Below are 26963 nucleotides of genomic sequence, written 5' to 3' on the forward strand. Positions count from 1 at the left end.
ACTCGCTATTTATGCTACACATGAATCTATCACTGCACAGTTTAAAAATTCACCAAAGTTACAATGTCTGGTGAATTCTTAAACTGTGCCCTGATAAATTTAGATGCATCTTAAATAACAAGTGGGTTCTTGAGTAAATTCTTAATCGATGAATCTAACAATGTATCCATTGACTGTTTCATCTGCTTTTTAATCCCTTACTTTCTATGTTCTGCTATCTCAAATAGTTGTGGATTGAACTAACAACTGCCATGTTAGTTCAGTGTGAAACATCTCCGATCAGTAGTGTGCAATGGGTCTTGGAGCCAATCCATGTAAATTGAATAGGTTTCTTGAGGACCACATAGTGGCACAGCTTGTAGTGGCCACTCCCTCACAGTTTAGGGAGTCGGGTTCAACCTGACCTCCAGTGCTCTGTGTGGAACTTGCATTTTCTACCTCTGATTGTGTGGGTTTTCTCCAAGTGTTCTCCAGATGCATTTTTGTGTACCTTCGATTTTCCAGCATCTGCAGTTCCTTCTTAAACACTCAGGTTTGACCCTGACATGAGTGTTGTCCGTGTGGAGATGCACATTCTCACTGTGACCGCATTAGTTTCCTCTGGGTGCTCTGGTTTCCTCCCACATCCTAAAGACGTGCAGCTTTGTAGGATGTGTAGGAAGGAACTGCAGATGCTGGTTTATATCGTAGATAGACACAAATTATAAACCTACTGACTCCCACAACTATCTAGACTACACTTATTCCAACCCTGCCTCCGGCAAAGACTATACCCCCAACACCCAATTTCTCTGTCCACGCCATATCTGCACCCAAGATGAGGTGTTCCATACCAGAACATCTGAGATGTCCTCATTATTTAGGAAATATGGATTCCCCTCTTCTATCATCAATGAGGCCCCCACACATATCTCCTCGGTACCCTGCAGCTCCGCTCTTGCTCCCCCTCCCCCAGACACAACAGGGATCGAGTCCCCCGAGTCCTCATCTTTCACCCCATCAGCCCTCACATAAAACACATAATCCTCCGACAAATTTGTCACCTCCAATGGGATTCTGCCACTAGTCACATTCCACAGAGACCATTCCCTCTGCAACTCCATGGTTAACTCATCCCTTCTCACCCAGACCACCCCATCCCCAGGTACCTTCCCCTGCAGGAGATACAACACCTGACCCTATATCTCCTCCCTCCACTCTGCCCAGGGACTCTTGCCAGAAATGGGGCAACAAAAATGGAACAACATAGAATTAGTGATGAAAGTTGGTTATTAATCGATTGTTGTCATATTTAAGCTTTCCTGTTGTAAAAAGCCAATTGTAATGCATGATGGGATTTGGCTAGAGTATTCAAACGTAAAATTGTTGTCTCTAGGTCCACACCCGTCAGACGTTAAAATTAAAGCTTTGTATGGTCTTAAGAATTTGTACTTTGTCTATTTTTAAGGTGAACTTTTTCAGTGAGAACAGGTGTTCAATGGATGGTGTGGATTCGGTGGGTTGAAGGGTCGGTGTTCATGCTGTATCTTTCAATCAATCAATTCAAACGTGGTTTAGTGTAAACTGGTCGGCATAGACAGTGGGTTGAAGGACCCGTTTCTCTGCTGTGTGTCTCTCTATTATGATATTATAGCAATATTATGGCAGCCACACATTTCAATGTCATCTACTTCCAAAATATTATTTGCACAAATGTTATTATGGATGTGTAGTTTGTGAAAGATTCAGATAATCAGCTGTTCATTCCTCTATACCCTATCAGTCAAGAAGCCTAATTTTTGTCAATTTCCTACGCAAACACATGGACCACGGAACTGGGGGGAATGGGGGGGCTGCAGCCCCTCCACGTTTTTGGCGAGACATGTTTCTTAACCCGAAATTATCTGGCCTGTATGCGTATTTTTCACTTCTTCTGAGGACCTCCGACATCCAGAATCTCAGAACAAGCGCACAGTGAGCGCGGCAAAACCACGACCAGCCGCGGTGGAAACCGACTGCCCCCCAAAACCCTCCCTCCCCTCCGCGGCCAATCACAGTGCGGTTTACAGTTGAGATATGGGGCAGTGAACGAAGCGCTGTGATTGGCCTTCGAGCGGAAGGGAGAGAGGGAGGGTCAGCCCCGAGAGAGAGACAGAGAGAGAGAGAGAGGGGAGTCAGTCCTGAGAGGGAGGGAGGGAGAGAGAGAGAGGGGGGGGGGATGGGGGATATATTCCCCCCCCCCCCCCCCCCCCCCCACTTTTTGATTTGGGGGATGGCCTGTATTATCCCACAGTTTTTGTAGGTCAAGCAACAACAAAAAATACTAATTGTGCTCCCCTCCCACACCCTACCCCTGCTCAGTCTCTCCGCTCCCTCACCAGGTACCCCCGAGGCCGGTGATCAGTGATCGCTCAGCTCCACCACTTTCAAAAACGTTCCGCGGCCCCTGCACACTGCTGCTCACAAGACCTCTGCACAAAAGTCACTTTCGGTCTTTTACAAGCATCACTGACCACTGCTGCCTTTTTAATTGAGTGCTATCTTCCAGGAGTTTGGAGATGCCTTTACAGTGGCTGGCTTCACTGTGCTACGAATCCTCAACGTTTCAACCTCTTAGCTGTTTCCCTTTTCAGCAGCAGGCTTTTCATCTTCTGAGTTCAGTGCAGTCAATCACTGAATCTTAGCAGGCTCTGCAAAGAGCTTCTTCAAAGCACACCAGTTTTTTTTCCTCTGGCCTCAATATATGTCAGATTTTATAGGCTTTCTTTATTGACAGATGTATTGAATTGAGAGATGACCTATGTTGACCTATTGTAAAACTACATAAAGTAAGCCCAGATTGACAGCAGAAGCTTCAGAACAGATGTTTACTTTATATGTTACAATACAGCACAATACAATACCGTTTATTGTCATTTGAACCTCAAATGAAGTTCAAACGAAATTTGGTTTCTGCAATCATACAACAAGAAAAGAACCAAGACACACACCAACACAATTTACACAAACATCCATCACAGTGAGTCTCCTCCTCACTGTGTTGGAAGGCAAAGCCTTGTTTCTCCCCTGCTCTCCATTCTTCTCCCAATGTCAAAGCCCCGGCGGGCAATGGTAAGTCCCGCGGGGCATTAAGGCCGCGCCAGGCGCGCCCGGTCTAGATGTTGGAGCCCCCGGCGGGTGCTGGCAAATCCCGCGGCCGTTTAAGCCGCACCGGGCAATGTAAGGCCCCGCTCCGGGTCTCCTTCAACCCTGCAACTCGGGCGGGAGAAGTTGCCGTTGCGGGAGTTCCGAAAAGCGGTCTCCCACCGGGGTCCCGCGAGCTCCCGATGTCACCGTCCACCGGACCTGCGGCTGGAGCCTCCGAAGCTCCGGAGTCGGGCCGCAGCAGCGCGCAACCACAGCTCTCCACGCTCCGAAGCCGGCCAGCCCCACGATGGTGAGTCCGCAGGCTCCGCGACTGGAGCCCCCAGGTCGTTCCTGTTGGAGGCTGCTCCACGGTGCTTGGCCCTAACGACAACGGAGACCCGACAGGGAAAAGGTCGGGTCTCGGGTGCAGGGAAGAGATTTAAACGTTTCCCCCACCCCCCCATCCCCCACACATACACAGTTTAAAAACAATTAAAAAACACTACCAACTATACACTCAACGGGACAAAAAATAAAAAAAAGACAGACGGACTGCAGAGGCTGCTGTAACGTTGGTCACGCCACCTGATTCACGATATAATAATGCATATAATAATGACATCATTATATCACATGCACCCGTAATGCATTTATATATTTACATAAAGATGTACTGTATAATAATGAATTTCAGGCTTGGGTCCCCGCAGGGCTGAATACCAGGAATAAGAGGATTTTACTAACCTTTGCATACGTGTTTAAATACAGTGAAGTTATGGCATAGTCTTTTCCACGGTACAGCTGATAATGATTAAACTAAAATCTTCTCTAGACCACAGGGTGACACAGTGGGGCAGTGCTGCCCTTACAGTACCAGAGGTTTGATCCTGCCCGTGGGTGTTGTCTGTATGGAGTTTGTACCTTTTACCTGTGACCGTGTTGGTTTTCTCCGGCTGCCCCATTCCAAAGACATGCAGGTTTATGGGTTAATTGAATCTGTAAAATTGTCCCATGGGTGTGAGATAGAACTAGTGTAGGGGTGATCATTGATCGACGTGGACCCGGTTCACGTTCAAGTTCAATTTACAGTGAGTTTATTGTCATGTGTCCCTGTATAGGACAAGGAAATTCTTGCTTTGCTTAAGCACACAGAAAATAGTAGGCATTTACTACAAAACAGATAAATGTGTCCATATACCATGATATAAATATATACACACATGGATAAATAAACTGATAAAGTGCAAATAGCAGAAAGAGGTTATTAATAATCAGAGTTTTGTCTGAGCCAGGTTTAATAGACTGATGGCTGTGGGGAAGTAGTTATTCCTGAACTTGGTTGTTGCAGTCTTCAAGCTCCTGTACCTTCTACCTGAAGGTAGCAGGGAGATGTGGCCAGGATGGTGTGGGTCTTTGAGGATACTGCCAGCCTTTTTGAGGCAGCAACTGCAATAAATCCCCTCGATGGAAGGAAGGTCAGAGCCGATGATGGACTGGGCAGTGTTTACTACTTTTTGTAGTCTTTTTCTCTGCAGGGCGCTCAAATTGCCAAACCAAGCCACGATGCAACCGGCCAGCATGTTCTCTACTGTGCACCTGTAGAAGTTAGAGAGAGTCTTCCTTGACAAACCGACTCTCCGTAATCTTCTCAGGAAGTAGAGGCGCTGATGAGCTTTTTTGATAATTGTGTTAGTGTTCTCGGACCAGGAAAGATCTTCAGAGATGTGCACGCCCAGGAATTTGAAGTTCTTCAACCCTTTCAAACCCTGATATTCAACTACTCCTTCCAAACCAATCAGTTTGAAACATAGAAAATAGAAATTAGGGCTGTGGGCCCCCCCTCGAGCCTACGCCATTCAAAAGTCACACTGATCATCCAACTCAGTTCCTTAGTTCCCTAGTTTTGCTGGTGTTGAGGGCCAGGTTATTGCGCTGGCACCATATGGACAGTTGCTCGATCTCTCTTCTGTACTCTGACTCATCCCCATCAGTGATACGTCCTACAACAGTGGTGTCGTCAGCGAACTTGATGATGGAGTTCGCACTGTGGTTGGCTACGCAGCCATGGGTATAGAGTGAGTACAGCAGGGGGCTGAGCACGCAGCCTTGAGGTGCTCCCGTGCTGAATGTTATCGAGGCTGACAAATTTCCACCAATACGAATAGACTGTGGTCTGTGGACGAGGAAGTCGAGGATCCAGTTGCAGAGGGATGCGCAGAGACCCAGTTCTGCGAGTTTGGTAACCAGTTTGGAGGGGATGATTGTGTTGAATGCCGAGCTGTAATCGATGAATAACAGCCTGACATATGAGTTTTTGTTGTCCAAGTGGTCCAGTGCGGAGTGGAGGGCCAGCGAGATCGCATCCACCGTTGATCTGTTGTGGTGGTACGCGAACTGCAGTGGGTCCAGGTATTTGTCGAGGTAAGAGTTGATTTGCTCCATGATCAGCCTCTCAAAGCACTTCATCACCACCAGCGTTAGTGCCACTGGTCGATAGTCATTGAGGCACGTCACCTTACTCTTCTTGGGCACCGGTATAACTGTTGCCCTTTTAAAGCAGGTGGGCTGAAGGGTCCGTTTCCACACTGTATCATTAAACTAAATTGATTATTCCAGACATTGAGATCTACATTTGTGAATGTTTTTGCAGTGGTCATGGCAGCCAGGTGCTAATGGTTGCATTTTCACCCCCCCATCCCATCATGGAGCCTGCCCAGGGGAAAGGAATCCTGCATGAAGGATACCGTTCTAGACCCCACGAAGAACCTGTTGGTCAAGCTTGGTTGGCACATTATTGGAAGGGTTTGGTTGTGCTGGAGATTCTCCAGGCTGTTACGTGGATTGGATTACTTTAGTTACTTGGGAGAAATACTGAGGCTGGGCTTGTATTCCCTTGAGTGAAAAGGTTGTGAGTTTCCAACACTCTTCTAAGTATTTAACCGTATAAGAGTCATAGAAACGGCAGCTGGGTAGAAACCATTCCTACAGCTTGGATAGCAAAAACAATAAGGAATATGTTTAAGGGAGGAGATTTAAAAGGGTTTTGGGCAGAATGTCGTGGTTGAAAAGAAAAATTGATATCTGTAACTCGCTGTCAGAAGATTTGGTGGAATTTGATACGACCACTATACTTATGAGATAGTTAGACAGACTGTAAAATAGGCAAGGCATAGAAGGATACGGACATAATGCCATCAAATTCATTCATATGGACATGTAAAAAAGGTGGAGGGGTCAATTTCTATAACTTACATAGAATCAGGATGATGCTTTTGTATTGGACCAAATTCATCTCCTCAAAGGTATATAAAACATTCAGATGTGGCAATTGCCTTGTAGAAAATTGGGCTGTGTGGAGTCTTAAGATTTCTCTGCAGGGTTTTCGAGTATGGCAGCGATCTTCACCACATTGTGAAATAAACATCCATGTGAATTGCATTGGAATGGTTCAGGTTAGTAACGGCCACCCAGTATTCAGGCTTTATGTTGATTTTGAGAGGTTAAGTATTACACATACTATTGAATCTGAAGATTTCCCATTTATTTTCCTCTCACAGAACAGCTTTGTTGTGTTTCAATTGGGAGTCTAAGTCAGTGGAACTTTCTGAATACATTTGCTGCCATGCCAGCCCAGGAATGAGTTGTTTGGTCAATGCATCACCTTGGAATTGTGGCTTCTTTGTGTGGTTTCACTGACCTTCATGGCCAGTGATGAGTGGAAGATGATCTGCACTAGACATACTGTAAGTCTTGGTTTAATGTGACTCACTTGGAATTTGTCACAGCACATCTGATACAATCTACTGTGTGTCAAGGTCATGTTGCAATGTCTATAAGCATTAAGAAAGTTTCTGTTGATCCAGTCTGTTGAACATAGTAGACACTAGATGTTGCTTTGTCGTACCTCATAAAACAAATTCTTGGCCACATAAGGTACATTTCATATAATTAACATTTGTTGTGTCATGGTGATTTCTGGTAATATCACTGTTTATTTGCCCACGCAAAGAACGGTGAACTTTAGAATTACTCAGAGAACCATTGAATGAAATCATTGACAGGTAAGACACATTTGGTTAGTGTGTATAACCGCGAGTCTATTGCATCAGCAATTGTAAATGCTAGGATCAAATTAGTGTGCCCAAACTATGATGAAAAAGTGATGTGGGGAACTGATCTCATTATGCTTCCCTCAAATCATGCAAAGTTCACTGGGTTAAGGGTAACAGGCGAGACAGAGACAGAGCGAGATAGAGAGCTTGAGCTTATGTTCCTTGGAGTTCAGGAAAATGTCCGGTGATCTTATTAAAAAGAAATTATCCTAAGAAGGCTTGACAAGGAAATGTTGAGATGTTTCGATTGGAGTGAGAAATGCGGACAAGAGGACATGGCTACAAAATAAGGAACCGATCTTTTAAAAATTAGGTGTCCACAAATTTCATCCCTTAATGGGCCTGTCCCACAGGTGATTTTTCAGCCTAAAATCATTTCTGCGCTGTATCTCTAAACTAAACTAATCATAGAACAGTTCAGCACAGGAACAAGCCCTTTGGCCCATGATATCTGTACTGAATATGGTACTAAATTATACTAATCCCTTCTTCCTGTGAGTAAACCATATCTCACCAATTCCTGCATATCTAGTAGATATTATCTACGTCCCTATCAAAAAGCCTCTTAAACACCATGATCTCATTGCATTGTACAAACGTCTTATGGAGCTCGATAGAGGAGATGGGGGAATGGTGTTTCCCTTGACTGGAGCGTCCAGAACCAGACATCACTGCCTTCAAATGAGTAATAAGAAGATATTTTTTCCCCAGCGGACAGTGAATCTTTGAAATCTTGACTCAAATGGGCAATACGGACTTGCTCATCCAATATATTCAAGGCAGAGATTGATTTTTTTTTTGAATAATAAGGGATATGGAATTAATGACAATGTGGCACTAATGTAAAAGGTCAGCCAGAGAGTGGATCAGGCAGACCAAATGATTTCCTCCTGCTTCTATTTCTTATCTTCTTACCTTGTTTTGCAAGGCATTTCTTCCATGAAAAAGGCCCGGTTGACAGGCAGTCAGGTAAATCTCCCCTCTTGTATTTTTGTCCCCTGAGGGAGGGATGTCCAATCCTGTTAGTCTGCATTTCCCATTTTCACTGTTGCCATGAAATTAGTGTAAGAAGGTGGTTCTGTCTATATTTTAGCCCCGTCTACTTCTGTGAGAAACCAACCCATCAGTTTGAGCAAAATGAAAGGCAAGCAGTTATTGATGACGTTCTTGTTGATTTTGCTAAAGTGTCCGAGTAAAGAATACACAACATGGCTTCATTCCATAAACTATTCCAACATGTCAAACATAATGAACTCTTGTCTGTTAGTTACTAAAGCCCAGTGGTAATGATCAGTTTCAGTGATATTCAAACTTGGTTATTCTCTGCCCCTGCTTATTATTGGTCTTGCATCAATGCCATTTGAAGAATTATATGAATGGGTGTCGCCATTAACCGAAAGCAGCCTAGAAAATTGAGGGTGTAACGTTACGTTCTCTTGCACCATGCAGTTTACTTTCAGTGAAAACTAATACATAATGGAAAATCAGTCTTACTATCATTTATATGTTTTGTGATTTCCCTTTAGGCTTCTCTATGTGCCTGATGTAGTCACACAGTCACATGAGCCCAGACATGTCCAACCACATCAATTTTTCTCTGAGCATGAGACCTGCAGATCACCCTTGCAGGCTTAACAGCACCGAGGATGCTTTTGTTGTCATTACTTAGAGGATATATACCTGTCCAGCATTGGGACTCTGTCTGATGTACATCCCTTTTGACAATCTGCTCTCCTGACATCCAATACCATGCCCATACCACTCAAACTTTCTCTCTGCCATGGCAACCCATACAACACATAGCAACTTCATGCCTTCTTCAGCCTATCTCCACGAGTCAATTTACCAGCCTCCTGCATCTTCCATATCTACCAAATTTCACCACCACTAAATTTGCTCAGCACATTCTTTAGATAGCAATTCCAATACATACTACTGACACCAACACCCTTCCACCCACACCACCATCTATCCCTGTCGAAGCCCCAGCTACCAATTCTAACCTCAACTAACCAGCACCTTGCAATCCCTGACACTCTGCCACCCACCACACTCCCCCTCCCCATCCATATCCCACCCTCAACCTCATTCTTTCTTTCCCACAATCTGTCAGTCCTGGACTGGTTTTACCCAATATCCTTTAAGGATTCGAAATGACTCTTCATGTGCAAGACCTGTCCAATTAGGCACAATCCTTGTGTGTTTTTGAATCTTACGTCATGGACCCTTGAACAGTACTATCTTTACCCTGCCACTAAACACTTTAAATTCTGAACATATTTTAACTGCTTCAATTTAGATCTTGGTAATAGGCCCTAAGTTGACATATGTGCAAGCAATGTGCGTCCATTCTCCATATAGAAAAGTGGTACTTTTTAGATAGAACTCCAGACCACCAAATGATCTACTGCAATGGGCACAGGCCCATTTGGCTGGACCAGTCTAAGCTAAAGTTTGTTCTCCTCCACTTTATTGACATCCATGCTGCTATTTCGTAATTCATTTCATCCTCATCTCCATTCTGCTTTCCGAGTACTCTGCAAATATATATTTTTTCAAATCGTTTTCTATGGGAAATTCTTATGTATTATTGTTTCCCTTTTGCAACCACAGTGGAAATCCCTTGATAATTTCTGTCTTTTATTAGGTTTCCTCTTTGCTTAAGGATAAGAGTCCCAATTTTGCTCAGTTCTTTTTCCATTCGTAGTATTGGAACAGCATTCTTTGGATGCCAAAGAAACATCAGCAATGATGTTTCAGGGATAGACGTAAGGAACTAAAGATACTGGTTTAGAAAAAAAAGATACAAAGTGATAGTGAGTTCCAGACCTCTACTACCCTCTGGATATAAGAGTTCTTCATCATCCCCCCTCCTATTTGATGAATTAATTTTAATTATTACTGTCTGTTTTTTACCTTCCAAGCCATGAATCAAAATACCTGACAACAACTTGTTATGCAAATATTGAAAAATCTCCTATTATTATAATGCAATTACTGTCACACTAGCATATATTTTAAAAAAAACACCATTTAACTTTATTTAATATCCATAGTTTGGGGAAATTTTAATCTTTAGTTGCCAGCACTAAAATACATGAAAAATGTGTTCACTGGTTGTATCTACCTCTGCACATTCAATCACATTGAGTAGATCCAGATGTACCCAGATGTACTAATAACATACATTATTGGAGATGAAAGGAACTACTAATGCTGGGAACTTGAGTAAACCACAAAGCGTTGTGGAAACTCAGTGGGCTAGCCAGCATCTCTGGAGAACATGCATAGGTGATGTTTCTGGTCAGCTTTGACTATAAATAAAAAAAGTACTAAGACATACACACCCATGTCCTCCAGAGACGCTGCCTGACCTGCTGAGTTACTCGAGCACTTTGTGTTTTACTTGAACACCATTATGGGCTGATATTTATGTATGTATGAGACAGATGATCAAAAATCATGTATTCTTGATGATTTTTACAAAATTATATTGACCACATTTCAGTTCCATTCCTTTTTGAAAACTGTGTGTGGTTTTAGTAGTAGTATTCGTACTATCTGTAGATAGTCCTGCCAATTTACATGGCTTTTTATGAAGTGTTACTCTATCCAACATTATCAGAGTATCTTATCACAGACAAGGCCCTTCTGTGGATTTCCGAAATGTATCACTGATTGCAGCATCAATTTCCATGGAGAACATTATGTTCATTTCTGGGCAGCATGTTATAGGAAAGATGTTGACAAGCTGGAAAGAGTATAGAGAAGATTTACGAGGATGTTGCCAGGACTAGAGAGTCTGAGCTATAGGGAGAGGTTGAGTAGGATGGGACTTCATTCTTTGCAGCGCAGGTGAATGAGGGGTGATCTAATAGAGGTGTATACAATCATGAGAGGAATAGTTTGGGTAGATGAACAGAGTATTTTGCCCAGAGTAGGTGAATTGAGGACTAGACTACGTAGGTTTAAGGTGAAGGGTAAAAGATTTAATAGGATTCTGAGGGGTAACCTTCTCACACAAGACGTGGTCGGTGTATGGAACAAGCTGCCAGAGGAAGTAGTTGAGGCAGGGATTATCCCAACATTTAATAAACAGTTAGACAAGTACATGGATAGGACAGGTTTGGAGGGATATGGACCAAACACGGGAAGGTGGGATTAGTGTAGCCGGGACATGTTGGCTGATGTAGGCAAGTTGGGCCAAAGGGCCTGTTTCCACACTGTATCACTCTTTGACTCTATGACTAACAGCAGATGAGGTGAGTAAAAGTATATTTACTCAGGTTCCTTGAGACATAAGTAATCTTATATGGTCAAGGAATATCAAATGGTACAGGTTGCAGAAATAATTTTGGAAAAGCAGACAGATTCTCATCACCTGTTTTAATAAGATCTGAATTGTTCTAACGATCATGTGGTCGCCACTCATCAACATCATAAAGTGTACCTGAAAATCAAATGCATACTCCTGTCCCCTCCTTTACTGAGAATAAATGTTATGGTATTGTACCAAACATTCCTCCCAGAAGCAAATTCCAACATAGACCATTAATCCAAGTTAACAGTTCTCCCTCCTTCATTGAACATAAGACAATCCCCTTTGAATACACATTGGATTTCATCTTTCCCATTCCCATTGTGCAATGTTAATGTGATATTGCTCTGCAGTTAGGTTTAGGTTTATTATTGTCATATGTGCTGAGGTACAGTGAAAAACTTTGTTTTGCATGCTAAACGAACAGATCAGATATATCATACATAAATACAATTGTCAAACTCGTACAATAGATAGAGCAAAGGGGAAGATACAGAGTGCAAAATATGGTTCTCAGCATTGTAGCACATCAGTTCCAGAGACAAAGTTCAATGTCCCATTTACAATGAGTAAAGGTGAATCAGGCAGTACTTAGTTTATGGAAGAGCTGTCCAGAAGCCTGATAACAAGGGAATAACAAGACGCTGTTCCTGAGTCTGGTGGTGCACACTTTCAAGATTCTGTACCTTCTGCCAGATGGTAACAGGGCGACGAAGGAATGACCAGGATGGAAGTCCTTGATTAAATTGGCTGCTTTTCTGTGGCAGTGTGGTGCAGATGGAGTCAATAGTGGGAAGTCGGGTTTGTATGATGGTCAGTTGATCTTTCCCTTCTACTCCCAGGATAATAGCTGTGTGGAAGGAACACTGCGCATTGTGTTTGAAATTCACAGAGAAATACTGAGAAGGTTATCCTTTTTTTTTCAATCTGTTTCTCCATCTTTTACCTTCCTATTATTCCCAAATATCTCTCCCTTCTTCTGTACTGTGAAGATCTCATCGGGGCAGTTTTTCTTGGAGTGAAGATCATTTCTAACTTTTAAGGAAAACTGCCCCAATGAAAGCAGGCAGTGAGTGTAGAATAGTGTGTAGAATATTTCTAGCTATTATTTAAAAACTTTTCTGAATTGGACATTGATTCAGCCTAATTCTTGGCTAAAATATGTACACTTTGCCAATTACTTGTTTACTGGAACTGAATTTACAATGAGTTTTTGTGAGCATTCAGTGTAGAATTCGTTTCGTGTAAAGTTCATTTCAGGTACTGTTGTCCTGCATAACAGTAATTATTCTATACTGAATTAGAAATTCATCTAGAACCTAAGGGTTGTATGTTTGGCAAGAGCATTTAGTTAGGTTCACCACAAATAACTCTCACTTCATTAAGATCTTAGTTACATTTGGCCCTATAATGTTTGTAAATTTAATCTAGTGTCACAGAACTTTTCATGTGAAAACATCTTCTGTAATATCCTTGCCCTAGTTTCTGGAATTGCAGCAAATAGAGAAAGTACAGTTTTTATTATTTAAATAATGCTGAATCTTTGATAGCTTTGCAATAAATGAAATACTTCCTCTCCAGCTGTAATATTATATTCTGCATTCTTTTCCCCTTTCTTTTCTCTTGAACGACCTTTTGTACTCATTTATGGTTTGTTTGTAATCATTCCTTTAGATAAGCACGAGAATATGCAAGGTCAGAAAATATGGATCATACGCAGACAGAAGAGATTAGTTTAATGTGGCATCATGTTCAGCACAGACAATGTGGGCTGAAGGGATGTCCCTGTGCTGTCCTGTTCTAAGCTTCATGTTCTACTCTATGTGTGGTATGATTTGTCTGGTTACTACATAAAACATTACAACATTTTTCACGGTATCTCAGTGCAGGTACATGTGATAATAATAAATCTATACCAAACCAATACTCATCTGAAAATTCACAAAGTGCTGGAGTAACTCCGCAGGTCAGGCAGCATCTTAGGTGGACATGAATAGGCAATGTTTCGTGTTGAGACTCTTCATGTCCTGCTGAGATGCTGCCTGGCCCACTGAAAGATACCTTGAGTTCTTTCTTTGTAAACCAGCATTTGCAGCAACCAGCTCCTTGTATCTACACTTATCTGCAAATTGGACACTATACACTTTGGGCAGCACAGTGATGCAGTGGTAGAGTTGCTGCCTTACAGCGCTAGAGACCCAGGTTTGATCCTGACTATGGGTGTACTCAGTACGGACTTTGTACGTTCTCCCCATGACCTGCATAGGTTTTCCCCTGGATCTCTGGTTTCCTCCGACATGCCAAAGACGTACAGGTTTGGACGCTAATGTGATATTGTAAATTGTCCCTTGTGTGTGTAGATAGTGTTAATGTGCGTTGATGTGCATGGATCACTGGTCAGTGTGGATTTGGTAGGCCAAAAGGCCTGTTTCCATGCTGCATGTCTAAACTAAACTATAGCAATGAGCTGGATGACTTGGTATCAAACTTTCCTTCAAGTTCTCTGCTAAATTCTGAGTGCAATAACAATGGTAAGGCCAACTAGCAGAAAATGACAGTGCCTAAAGTTGAGTTAACATTAATCAATTTTAGGTAATCAGAAAAATTAAGTAAGACTTATTCAGGGAGTGTTGTTTAATTAAGAATCCTAAAGCGTGCAAATAGTAGTGTAAAGGATGTCCTGATCTAATGATGCCATCTACTATTGTTCAAATCATTGTAATTTACAATTAGAAAAGATTGAAATGTTAGTGTGATTCAAAGTGCAGTGACTGAGAGTTGCATTTCATGAATGCTGCGGGAGATAGGTTGCTTGCAGCATCTTGCAGCGTAGCACTTGCCACTAATATCTGTTTGATCCTATTTGACAGGGCTGACTGAGTAATACTTATCATTATGGTGCTCTAATCCAAAGGCAATTGTTGCCTTTCTTGGTAACTACTGAAGGAGTCAGTAATCCTTTCCTAGTGTCATGTTCTCTAATGATTGGTAGAATGCTGGGTAAACTGGAATTGGGACAACACAAAAATTGCAATATTGTAAATGTGCTACATTCATTTTCAGCCACATCTCAAATAGCTCAATTGACATTGTGCCATGCCATTGATTTTTTTTTCTTCCGCCTTCTTAACAGTATTTGCAAAACCGATTCATTTGCATTGTAAAAGCAACAAGGCTGTTTTAGGAACCATTTTATTGTTAAAACCTATGGGATAAATTATGGATTTGGATTTCTTTCCAGAGAGTGACATGTGTTGTATAGCTTGCTGAGGACACCTAGTGTTACAGCTCTACAGCACCAGCTGTAGAGCATGTACTTTATCTGATATAGTCACTAGTATTACAGGAAGATTCGTGCACTGAAGGAGGCCATTTGGTTAGTCCATTTTTTGAACAATGTTGCTCACTATTAGTGGAAACATCAAGTTAATGACTTCTTCTTCCTCATGTCCGGCCATCTTCCATATCATGTCTTTCCAGTCGGTCAGTGTTGGTTGACGGTCAGTGGTTGCAGAATTGGCTACTTCAGTCAGTCACTGTGGTACAGTTTCTGTCATCAGCATTGCCCGGGATGTGCCACGTGGAGGCTTCTGCTTGCATCCCAGTTAATGACTAAAATGCCTTGAATCAACGATATTTGTGCATGACAAAACTTGCAACAAGATATGTTGGCCTTCCATAAACGATGGCCACTTCTATATCATATGGCGCTGAGTGCTCACTATTGAAACTGTCGCGTTTCATCACATTGTTATCTGCTTCAAATGTGTTTATTTTTTACCTCGATAAATCAAATTGTGGAAGTTCATAGCAGGAACCTGTGAGCCACTCGTGAGTATGATATAAGTAGTACATTTATATATGGAGCATCAGAAAGACGAGCTACCTCGAAAGAATGATCAGCCCTACTGGGGTTTGCTAATATGATGTAAATTTGTCAATAGAAGATTTGTTTCTTCAGATTAAGATAGTGCAATGGTCTTTTTCTTTGATTTTTTTCCCCCTTATTTTTGAGGTTTTGATCGTGGATCTACAACTATGGATAAATAAATGATTTTTAATAAATATTTTCTTTGTTTTGCGATTTGTTTGCATTGTACGAATATGATATGCTACTACAGATCTCCATTTTACCATAATCGCACGTTCTATTATTTGTCCTTAATTATTTTGTTGTAATTAAAAAGGCTCTTATTTCTTTTGCTTTATCAATGGAGCAGCCCAGAAGATTTGAGTATTGAAATAAATAGCTTTGATGAGTTGAGGCTGTTCTCCCTGGATATTGGTTATCTTGAATAACTAATCCTGAAATAGCAATGAATAATTAAAATTAAGCTAAGACTCCCGAGTTTGTTTTTGTTGAAGTCTGACACCTAAGTGATTAGTTTTAACGATCAAGGCCTTTCCTTCATTTTCTTGTTCTTTTAGAATTCCAACTTTGCCGCCTTCCTATTAAAGCCTTAAATCGCTTTGAACAGAGAAGCAGGATTCCCATGTAATGTTTGCCCTGAAGGATGTCTGTAGTGAGAATGTAAACCCTTTCAGCACAATGTACTGAACTCCTAATGATCACAAACTTGCATTGAAAGATTTGTTTAAAGTAAATTCATTCCAAGTGGAAAACTTAATCCATTTTGACTATGTACATATTCTGTCCCTCAGCCAACCCTTTAAAAACATGTAATAATATAAAGTGCTGGAATAACTCAGTGGGTCAGGCAGCATCTGTGGAGGGAATAGATAGGTGGCATTTTGGGTTGGGAGTCTTCTTTAGGCTGATTGTAGCAGGGGGAGAGAGCTTGAAAAGAAAGGTGGGGATGGGATAAAGCCTAGCAAGTAAGATTTGGGTCAGAATATGGCTGAAGACCAGGAGAGCAGCAGGATTTACAGACTGGGAGCAGTGAGAGAGAGTCTCACAGATGATGATGCTTGTCCCACATATTTGATTCTATGTCAATGCTTGAGTGGTCATTTCTTGCCAATAGCGGGTGTGTTCCCACATGACCAATGGTGTTGGTCATTTTGTCTAAAAGCCAGTATAAATTAAAATTGAAGTTTAATAATTTTGTTGTGGTTTGAATTAAATATCTGACCCTTTAATCTTATACTAACATTAATGGCTACGTGGTTTTTCTCGTCCTCAGTTTATGGCAATGAAGTTCATATCCTTTTTTAACTTATGTATTTAATTAAGTTGCTCCCAAAATGAGGATTTTAGACATTAAAGTTTCCCGTACTTCCAACAGAATATTACTCAAATTACATGGAGCTATAATGCTTGGCATGTTGCCTACTCACTTATTTATTGAAATAATATAGAACTCAGTTTTCTAACAGATTGTGTACAGTATTGTTAAATAGATACTCTCCTCTTGTACAGTAAATTGGCCTCATAACTTAGTGGATAGACCCATAGCAACAACTTGTAGTTTATAATGCCTTTCATTCAGGGAAATCTTTTAGGACACTTCACAGACTTAAACAAACTTTACACAGCCATATGTGGAGGTACTTGAGTATTATCAAAGGTTTGACTGAGGAGGTAGGTTTTTAACAACATCTTCAAGGACAATTAACCAATGGATGAATAATTTGAGGATGAGCAATAGCGAATTAGAGGGGTGTAGATTCCACATTGGATTACAATTTATGGGAGAATTACAGAGATATGGTGAGCAACAGCAATGAAAATCATTTAGAATGAGAATATAAATGTTAAAAGCAAGGCTTCAACGAAATTCAGTGTAAATCACTAAACATGCGATAGTGTGTGAACATTTGGATGACTTCAAGATTATGAAGGGTGAACAAAGGAAGCTGGCCAGGAATGTGAAATGTTAATCTTGGATGAATTTCCTGAGTTTGACTGAGACAGGGGTGAGGATGATAGATGTTACAGGATGGAACAGGGTAGTTTCAGTGAAACCAGGCTAAATAAAGAATGAAGAGGGGTCTTGACTCGAAATGTCGCCCATTCGTTCTCTCCAGAGATGCTGCCTGTCCCGCTGAGTTACTCCAGCATTTTGTGTCTACCTTAAATAAATCTCCTATGTGCAGGAAGGATCTGCAGATGCTTTGGTTTATACCAAAGATAGACACAAAATGCTGGAGTAACTCAACGGGATGTGCAGAAAGAATGGGTGATGTTTTGGATCAAGACCCTTCTTCAGACTTTTTCAGAGTGATAGATTACCATTGGCCTGATTACAAACATTTATCGGGTTACATTAAACAGACAGCATAGAAACCGGCTATTTGGCCCAACATGTTTATGCTGGTGTTTGTCTTCCAATTAAACCTTTCCTTCTCTTTCCTCATCTGGATCTATCATCATAACCCTCTAGTCCCTTCTTCATCGTGGTCTTGTCCAATCTCCAGTGAATGTGCTATTTACCCAGCCACTTCTTATGGTAGCAAGTTCCACATTTGGATAAAACCATCTTTTGAATTCCCTATTGCATTTATTTGTAGTTAACATATGGATGTCGACTTATTAATCCAATTATGCTCATCTCTACAAATGGACGTGTTCTTTTTGAAAACACTTTCCCAGACCTCCATTAGGTCACTTGTCAGTCTTCTTCAGAGAAAGAAGTCTGATCTCCCTTTCCGAAAAATGTGTATGGCCTCACATGTCTGCTATCATCCTTGTTCATTTTCTCTTCACCCTCTCACTGCCTGTGAGTCCTTCCTATGTTCTAAACCCCAGGATTATACGCAATACACAACTGTGGTCTAACCAAGATTTTATGTTGTTTGAGTATAACTTACCTACTTTTCAAAAATATATCTCTGAAAATAAGATCTTGTGCTTTTAAGGCCCTGGTAACGTGGCATTAATTCTTGTGAAATTATTAATAATTTTCCTTAGGAGCTGTTCTTCTGTTACTCAAACCTGACATCACCATTCATGTCCTAAAGCAAATAACTATTCACTACCATTTTATTGTCAAATCCCTTGGCCAGTCCAAAGTCCACACACTGCCTCTAAAATCCATGCGCATCGTCACCAAAATCTCCAATAATGTTTTAGCTCCATTAAAGTAAAGAAGCTGTTGAAATAATTTCCATTTCTGTAACGTTGTTCGACTCTGCTTCCCATCAACTCCTTTTACTGCTGTAGCCCATGTCACCTTTGGAGTAGGCTGTTCGAGGTTGGAGTTCCTCCCTTTCTTTACCCTCCATAAACTTTCATTCAAAGTCAGCTGACATCTTGTGAAAAAAGCCTGTGTAAACAAGACATTAGTGCAAAAACACAATTAGAAAACAAGTCCATGGCAGTGCAAGAAGTGCCTGTGGGGTTCTGATGCTGAGGTATGATTAGGAATTTGCAAATTGTTTCATGAACCAGATAGTTGTAGGAAAGTAGTTGTTCCTGAACCTGGTAGTGTGAGAATTCAGGCTTTTGTACCTCCTGTCGAATAGTAGCAGTGAGATGAGGGTATGGGTCCTGAATGGTGGGGATCCTTGATGATAGATGCTTTTGATGGTGGTGATCAGGTAGGGACTGCACCCTCAGTCTACAACTCTCTGTCGCCTCTTGAGTTCTTGTGCGTTGGAAATGTTGCCATTGCATTCTTCCAATGATGATCATAGTAATGGCCTTTACCCTCCATTCTGAATTTTTTAAATCAATTATATTAGCTTGCATTAGGATTACAGGTACCTCATTATTTCCCTCTCTGATTGCCTTATTAAATCTCATTATTCTATCTTATACATCAGTTTCTCATCAATTTCTCATCATTGTGATTTTATTTTTCTTGTAATGTCTGGAAAGTCACTCCTTTTTATCTGGAAAATTTTATTTCCTCGTCGCTACTCAAATGGCAGCAAATTGGATGATCATTTTCCTGGGGTTTATTCCCAGATAAAAACCATGTTCCATATCATTTAATCTGTATGGATGTTACGTTTAATCCTTTGTTTTTACTGGTACTAATTGCAAAGTAAATCATGTCAAATGCTATCTGCTTGCCTCAAGGTAACAGCTGTGAAGCATTTTTTTTGTTCATTATATCTTTGCCTATAGTCGTGCATTAATGAAAATAGCTGCAATACTTCAAAGTGTTTAGCATTGGCTTGGAAGCTATGAGAAGAAGTAAATAGAAAGCAATGTGTAGGAAGGAACTGCAGATGCTGGTTTAAACCGAAGAAGGGTCTCGACCCGAAACAACACCTATTCCTTTTCTCCAGAGCTGTTGTCCGACCACTAACAGCTGAACTACTGCAGCTTTTTCTGTCTATCTTAGATTAAAAAGCAATGATGTTGGTTACAAAGCAATAAAAGCAGGTGTGGCAGACTCGTACTCTGAAATGTTACAGAACCTACAAAGCCATCTGTGAATGCTATTCACTGGTTCACTCATGACTTAAGAAGAAAAAAAAGCAATGAGCATTGAATGTAATTACAGTAAACTCCAATAATTGGCACCTTGGGGCTTTGATGGTGAGGATTAGCAGGTTTTCTGTACTGTTGGATGTTACTCTCATGAATACCTCAGCAAATTTTTATTTCACTATTTTCGTGTCATTCCACAGTATGAGATATTTTTCAGTGAGCCAAGTGAGTTTAAAGGAAGTAGGCAATAGAACCCAGTGAGTTTCAGCTTGTAAGTACCAGTCCACTATGAATCCGGCTGCACATCCGGATGATAGTCCAAACCCCCAGCTCTGTGCACCCTGCTTGCACTTCAGACCCCCTGACTCGTACTCCAGACACATGAGTAAGTTGGATACTAGACCATCTGGCTATCCTGACAATTGGATACTGGAGTGTCAGAGTTTTAACAGTAAATGGAGATTAGATCCAGTCATGATTTGTGATTCTTTGTTCTTTCCCTTACTACTCTCATTATCCATTACCCTCCCCCGCACCCCCCCCCCCCCCCCCCACACACCATAACCTTTCCCTAAACGCATCTTTGTTCTTATTTATCATTCCATGCTTGCAATCAGCATTTTACATTTAAAACAAATCTTCTTTCTAAGGCTGTAGTTGGGTAATACAAAATTGCTGTGAGAGTAAACTTAATTGAATGCCATGTAGAAAAGTGTCCTTGTGTCTTGGAATGTTTTAGGGAGGACCAGATATCTTACAACATAAACACAAGCAAATGGTTCTGCTGCTGTCTTTTCATTAACTCATGGATAAGAACGGTCAAAACTAAGAATTAAAACGTTTGGGGGACGAGGCATCCCATGTGACTAGGACCCAACGGGTCCCACTTAGTCTAGTACATCTATAGAAATTTGTTAGAGTATACAATGATGTGCCAAATTTCCTCAAACCTCTAAGGAAGTGGAGGCATTCGTGAGCCGGCCACACAGTCATGGGTATGGAGAGAATAGAGCAGTAGACTCCTTCTCCTTTTATGTTCACTTAACTTCGAATTTCACAAAAATGAAACTCCTGGAACTGTTTCCATTTGATTCAACCACAAAGCAACAAACACGTCACGGTACTTCATAGCAGTGTGCAGGAATTAGAGGAAGACATTAGAAAGAAGTACATAAAATGCTGAAAATAACAAGGACTTCAAGTAGCTTCTTTGGAGAAAGAAAGAGGTTTTAGCCCAGGGAAGAATTTATATATTTCATTGAATAAACATTTTACAATAAAGCGAAGATGCTTTTTAGCGAAGGAAATCTGTGTTGAAATACAACTAATTTTTCTTTGGTTTGGAGGAGACAGTAAATAAGAACAGATGATAAAATGTTAACATTTAGTGCGAAGGAACTGTAACAAATGCAGTGTACTGTAACACTCATAACATGTGTCTGCAATCAGTGTGAATAAATGTATATTTTTCATTGGGACTAACAAATGTATAAGGTAAGCAGTACAACTGCCATTCAAAACATTACCTCATGTGATAAACATGCTCTCAGGGGTTTCATTATATCGAAAGTCTGAGAGCTGTGGCGTTGTTTCATATTTTCATTGTGAAATGTTTGTCTTTTGTGGTCCTTCAAGGCTATAGATCTGTACATGACTTCTGGCATCATGTAAAACTGTTATTTTATCTCAGCCCAAATGTATTTAAATACTGTTCTTTAATAGCATTTTTTTTGTCACCTCCAGACACTAGATGTTGAAATATTTCCCATTGATTTACGTTGGGAATTGTCTTTCTCTTTTGAAGCTTGGGCTGTGAGAGGTTCACATCCACAGTGCTGACAGATGGCTGTAAGATTAATGGGCCAGTGTTATAAATTCACCTTGTGGATCACTAGTGAAATTTGTTAATGAATCACATACATAAGAGGGGCTAAACAGGTTAAGGATATCAGAGGGAATGCAGTTTAAAGGAGTGATATGACATTGAGGACAATTATGCTGTTGTGTGCAAGAGTACAAGCTCAGTGCTTTCTACAATTATCCACCCTATATAATTACATAAAATTCACAGCCCTAAAACTGACTGTGTTCATGTGTTTGCTCCAACTGCTTTCTTCTATTTTCATTGTTTGCCAAGGTACATTTTGTAATAGCAAGCACCACTTTCAATCATTTCTGAATTTTAATGAAAATCTGCTGATTCCTGACTAGATCATTGGTTAAATAAGCTAGAAGCTTAAATTTATCGCTTCTAATTCTGTGTACTCTTAAGGGCCTGTCCCACCAGCATACGTCTAGCGCGACCAAACGTGGTGGCTTGAGGCGTACAGCCTCGCGGAGCCGGTCCCACTTCCAACTGCGGAGCCGTCTGGAGTTGTGCGGTCCCGACATCATACTCACCAATCAGCTGGGCAGGAGGCGGGCCGACTGAATTTGGACGTCGCACGGAGTCGGGCGGTTACGTCATCACACAATGGCACGCCGGGCGGTGACATCATCGCAAATGCCACGTGCTAGGCGTACGCCGTCAAGACGCTGCGTACGGCATCGAAACGCTGCGTACGCTCGTCGACACGCTGCTTACGGCCTCAATCCGGCTGCGGGCCGACAGGCCGTTGTCACGCGGAATTTTTGGACAATGTCAGTTTTTCAGAGCCCCGCGTGATGTCGGGACCAGCCCCGCTCAACTCCATACGGCTCCGGCATTCGAAGTGGGACCGGCCCTGCGAGGCCGTACAGCTCAAGCGACCACGTTAGGTCGCGCTAGCCACATGCAGTCACATGCTGGTGGGACAGGCCCTTTAGAAGTGGAAGCACATATTGTTGTGTCTGTGTTTTACTGATGCTGAACGTTGTACTGTTATTGACCAAGAAGATACTCGCCAGATTAAAGAATCAAAGCTCAAAGGATACATTTTAGAGCACAGAACAATTCAAAGATGTCTCTGCAAAATACATTCAGTATTGCAGACTTGGAGTGGGAGATATGTTTATTGATGAACATGAAGATTATGGATTAGAAATATTAGTCTATGTTATTATGCACCATTTCGTTTCAAGCCCATCTATTCGAACAAGTCTTACCAAAGGACAACTGAATCATAAATATGGAGTAATTTTGATTGTCAATCTGTGATAAGGTGCAAGATCTTAGTTGAGCAATGATTTGACTGAACAGTTCTCAGGTTAGGGAGGGGAGATTTGCGAGAAATCCAACTTGCTGTTGACATTAAAAATGGCTTGTAAATTGGTGGTGGTGGCTGTGATTCCCTTCAACAGTTGAATAGCCACTTAATATCTCTGCATAATGAAAGTAGCACAGGGCATTTGAGGTGCATGAACTAACATCTAACAAAAACCCTGCCCTCAGGGAAAACATGAACAAGAGGAAAACAATTGTCGGGAAAAAAAATTGGCAATGTGAAGGAGCAGTGGGTGGAATATTGCTGTTTCATCTGGGAAATTCAATTAAAAGTCAGCAAAGTTCTTGAATCAATAGGTCTGCGGGATCTGTGAAGAATCAAACCGAACTTGGAGCCACCCCGATCTGATGAGATCAAAGTCATCTGCCTTAGAAAGTTGCACAAAAAAACTAAATTAAATAAATTTGCATCAATGAGAATGCAGAACCTAAGACTCTGACTCATATTTAATTAGCAAGCTCAGTAGGAGGATGAAAAGTTGAAGCCACAGTAAATAAAGGAAAATAATCAGTGCTACAAATCTGAATTTAAAACAGAAAATATTGGAAATGGAACCCAATTAACAAAACCAATGTAATAATCTTATATCTGAACCCATCGACATCTCTGAAGTACTGACCCATTCTCCTCTTTTTGCTTGTTCCACCGTCTTTATTGTTGTATTTGTGGTTTCCATCATGGTAGCATTTTTTCCTGATAAGGGCATTGCCCTAACTCCCACGGAAAATGATGAGAAACGTTTTAAAATGCACTCATAACTTGGTTCATCTAAGTAACTGGAGACGTATTTTTTTATGGTTCATATATTGAGGCAATATTTGCATCAGCACTGCCAAGTTGAGTGTACTGTGGGCAAAAGGGCTGCGAAATAGTTTATATTAACATATGATACTTGGCTCATACATACTTTCCATTGCATGTCAATGCATTTTCCCTGAAACTACATTTATACGCTATGGCTCTTGCTGAAAAGGCCAGCATTAATTGCTGTTCCTCATTACCCTGAGAAGATAGTGGTGAATTGCATTCTGGTGAAAGTGCTCCCTTACTGTTGTTAGGGAGTGTAGTCCAGGATTCAGATCCAGTGACAATATAGGCTCAGCGATATGTTCCCAATTCAGGAACATGTGCAGCTTGAAGGGAAATAGTAAGATTAAACGAGAACTTACCAGTTTGAAGTTTGATCGTTATTTTATGAGGAGTAACGTTGAGGGATTACGTAAAGAACCCCGCCAGGACGCATGCGTGTCATTCTTCAAAGCAGTGGTGTGAAATCACAGATAACTGTAATGACTAAACATAGTAAGATTAGAGAAGTGATACCAGTTGAGTATATGATCAAGGGTGGGAGCGGAGGGCACATAATCCCTCAACGTTACTCCTCATAAAATAACGATCAAACTTCAAACTGGTAAGTTCTCGTTTAATCTTACTATTTTACTTCGGAGTCACGTGAGTGACTACGTGAAGATTTTAAAGCTCTGTGATTTCATGCCGTGGAAACGAGTCCATGCATCACATCTGACTGTAGGAGGAATTGTGTCAACATAATTTAGACATGAATTTGACATTGAAATTCATAAAATTTATTAACACAAAATTATAACCCCTATTTATGTGGTAAATTAAATTACAAAACTTAAAATTGTTTCTGCAAACGTTCCAGATTTCATGACTGATTTATGATAAAATAGTTGGAATGTTTTTTCCCCTGACCATCCTACTGCCTTGAGGATTTGGTCTATTGGTACATCCAACTGCATAGCTGCCGTTGTAGCTGCAGCCCTGGTGGAATGAGATTTTAAAATATTAGTGTCCACCCCAGCCTGTGTTAGCACCTGTTTCAGCCATCTTGAGATGGTCTGGACCGTCACTCTTTTGCTTATGGTTGCTTATGGCTGACTAAAGGTGCCTTCTCATTGCCTCTGATGATTTTCGTTTTCTCCATGTATAACGACAAATGTCTTACTATACAGAGACAATCATCTGTTGGGTATGACCTAAATTCTATATTAAGGCCTGCTGATCCCTGTCTGTTCTGCTTTACCAATTCAAAAATATGAAACGTAATATTTTCAGATGTAGAGGTCATGTTGTCCAGTCTTAATTTATGTAATGACTGAACCTTTTGTGCCGTGACCAATGCCATTAGCATGACTGTTTTTAATGTCAGTCTATGTAGGGACAGAGCTGTTGCTGGAGACCAATTCCTGAGCATCTTCAGGACAATACTCACATCCCATATTTGGGAGTACCTGGTTCTTGGGGGATTGGTATTAAAAATTCCCCTCATAAGTTTTGTTACCAGTGGGTGAGTTCCAACAGAGTGACGCTCTGTTCCTTGCCATAGATAAGTCGATAAGGCACTTCTGGCGCAGTTGATGGCACTATAACGGAGCCCCTCATCATAATGGAGGCCTGCCAGGTATTCCAGAACAGACGGGATGTTCATATCTCTGTAGGTGATGCTGTTTTTGTTACAATGCATCTCCCACTTCCTGATATAGACCAGATACTGTTTTTTGGTGGACTGTCTTTGGGCCGCCGAAATCATATTCACTGTTTGGTCCGTCAGTCCTAGCTGTAGTAGAGGTATTTTTAAACTCTACAAATTAATATTCAAATAGTTATGGCATAGGTGGCTATCCCTTGTTATGGGATGAACCAACAAGTCTGGTCTATTCGGGATGGTGATACATGGTTCTAATACCATGTTCATTATCACTGGGAACCATGGTTGAGTAGGCCAATCGGGTACTACCAAAATACCACACGCAGAGTACTGCTGTATTTTCCTTAATACCCGACTGATGAGGCAGAAAGGAGGGAATGCATAAATAAACAATTTCCCCCCCAATGCAGCGAAATGCATCTGTCGCCGCTGCCCCAGGGTCTGGTTCCCATGAAACATAATTTGATAATTGGTGATTAAGCCTGGATGCGAATAGATCGATATCTGGTGTTCCATATTAATATCAGCAAATACTTTTTATTCAACATCCATTCGGTGTTTTCATTAAATTTGCGTGACCTGGTGTCTGCCACTAAATTTAGTTTACCTGGTAGGTAAGTAGCTGATATACAAATATCTTTCTGGATACACCACTGCCAAATTGTATTAGCCAGATTGTCACATGATGTCGATTTGTTTCCACCCATGTGGTTGATATATGCTACCACGGTGGTATTGTCAATCTGTAGTCTAACATGCTGGTGATATGACCCAGTACAATATGACTTTAGGCCATAGAATGCACCCAACATTTCCAGGTAGTTTATGCCCAGTGTTAGTAATAATGATGCCTCCTGACCAGTCCATCTACCTCCACAGCTGGAGATGGAATTGGTGGCACCCCAACCAAGTGCACTGGCATCAGTTTGTAGCACCATAGAAGGGTTGCTGATAATGATTGGATTGAAACAAAGCCAAATGTTATCTATCCACCATTTTAGTTCCATTATAGCTTTGATTGGTAGCTTCATTGGTCTGTCAAAATGACCAGCATTGATTTTGAGTGCTTGTATTTTTGCTCTCTGTAAATTTTGGTGATGTAAAGGTCCAAATTGTGTGGCTGGAAAAGCAGCCACCATTTTGCCAATTACTTTTGCTACCAATCTGATGGACGGTTACTGATGTCAATGAGGTTATTGCAAGCCTCTATTAAGTCTATAGCCTTTCCCTTTGGCAAAGTCACCGACATGTGAACTGAGTCAATGGTGAATCCCAAATAGTCCATTGTAGTGGAAGGCGTTAATTTAGATTTTACTGGATGGATAATAAACCCCAGTTTTCAAATAGCAGATTTTATCCGAAGATCCAAATAACGAAAACGAATAGCGACTTTTTTTGTGGCTGTCCTTACAGTTTGGACCACATCCGGTCG

The 26963-nt window shown here is 41.2% G+C and overlaps 1 protein-coding gene across 3 annotated transcripts in view; it reads left to right on the forward strand.

The window, feature by feature from the left end:
* Nucleotides 1-26963, forward strand: part of scube3 (signal peptide, CUB domain, EGF-like 3) — a 272047-nt gene that overhangs the window by 54614 nt on the left and 190470 nt on the right. The gene's annotated exons all lie outside the window — the stretch shown is intronic.

Source organism: Leucoraja erinacea, chromosome 24, assembly GCF_028641065.1.
Source record: "Leucoraja erinacea ecotype New England chromosome 24, Leri_hhj_1, whole genome shotgun sequence".
Lineage (NCBI taxonomy): Eukaryota > Metazoa > Chordata > Chondrichthyes > Rajiformes > Rajidae > Leucoraja > Leucoraja erinaceus.